We start from the raw sequence: 1,801 nt of genomic DNA on the forward strand, positions 1-1,801 counted from the left end.
CATGCAGTTGTCATGTTTGACAGCATCACAAGAGAAAGCTGCAGAGCCACAGGCCATAGCCTAATGTCCCTCAAACAAATCACACACCGCTCTGCAATTTTGCCATCTTAAATGATGCATCCCACTTTAGCCAGTATTTCTTTGTACCCACTGCCTGCCCTCACTGCCACTTCAGGACATACTTATATACATCTTCATAGCATACTTTCTCTTGTTTCATGTGCAGCCAAATATATGTCAACATTGTTAAGTATCCTTCATCAGCATGAGTTGGCACGGAGAGACTAGAAGCAGTTCGCACCTCTCAGAGCTATTGTATCAGGCTCTCTGCATGCTTGCAGTCATCACTACAACGGTGACTCTTACATTGTGTTTTGAAGGTTTTCTTTGTGACCGTAACAGCTAGACACATATTTGCTTCCCCCCACACTCTTGAATGAAAGCTCAGCCTGCAAAACAATTTAGGGACCAATATGCATGTCCTCAGTCAGCTCTTTGTAGTCTTCCAACACTCTGGCATAGTTTCTACCAATAATATTATCAGATAGCTGATATCACCAGGCTAGTCATATATATTTTAACAGCCCCACTGCCAATTGGCACAGGCAAAAGAAAACAAAAAGACAAAACAAAAACCTGAGAAGAAGCCAAGATAGGAATATTCCCAGGGCTGCATTTAATACTAACTGTCCCTCCCTGCTTCTCATAAAACTGTTTTTAAAGCACACCCTTCCCTGACCTTTTAATATGCAGTTTTGCAATCCCTCTGTTTCTCTACCCACCTCCCACCACCCATGCTGGAAGGCAAAGTAAACACTACAGCACCTGTGCAGACTGCCCAGTGCAAGGCACTTACTTGCCATACGCCTTTGTGCCCGTACTACAGGCTGAGAGCGCTCTCAACGACAGACCTGCAGTACTAATTCTTTGGTAGCAAATACGCGCCAATAGCCACATTTTTAAAGCTATGTGGACAGTTAAAGGGACCGATAAGCAGCTATAGTATTGAACTGGCACTGAAACCCATAGGTGTTCGGTGCCTTTGTGCATCAGAAAAAGTCTCTAGATATGGAGTTGCCCACTTAGGTGTCTGTTTCAGAGCCTAGTCCCAAGTGCTTACAGGGCAGCACAGACTAAAGAGGCTTGACGTGCCCTGCCTAGCGTCCTGTGTTCAGGGACCTGAGGAAGAAGCTCTTCCATGGGAAAGCGCGTCTGATGTCCCGACCGCCCAGCTGGTCCCAGAAAAGCCGTCGCGCTAGGAAATTGCTGCCTCTTGTATCACGTCTGGAGCATCAGGGCTGCCGCACGGCTCTGACGCTCCCCGCTGAGACACAGCTCAGGTGCTTCGAGTGGGCCGAGTGCTGCGGTGCGCGTGGGAGCGATGGATGCCCACTTGTCCGGTTTTATAGAGGACAGCCCGCTTTCCTGCTACTCCATCCTTTGTCCGATTGAGCCAAACCGGACGCCTTTATGTCAGACTGGTGGAAGTCTGCGGAGGAAAGTAGAGGACATAAAGGCGCCCGGTTTCGTGTCAATCGGACAGAGTAGCAGAAAACCGGCCGTCCTCTGTGAAACCGGACGAATGGCCACCCTAGGCAGCAAGGGGCCGGGGCGCCTGGCGAAACACCCAGGGGCCGCTTTCCGGGGTGCCCCTTGCGTGGGGGCGAGGTGGGCTGCAGGCGAGGAGGAGGCCGCTCTCGCATGACTACGACTCCGGTTGGAGAACAGCATGAACGATGCGTGTCCTGGGGGGGCACGGTGGCTGCACTGCTTTGGGGGGTGCCCCACCAATCTCAGGGGC

This window comes from Alligator sinensis, unplaced genomic scaffold (genome assembly GCF_000455745.1).
Source record: "Alligator sinensis unplaced genomic scaffold, ASM45574v1 scaffold1153_1, whole genome shotgun sequence".
Taxonomy (NCBI): Eukaryota; Metazoa; Chordata; order Crocodylia; family Alligatoridae; genus Alligator; species Alligator sinensis.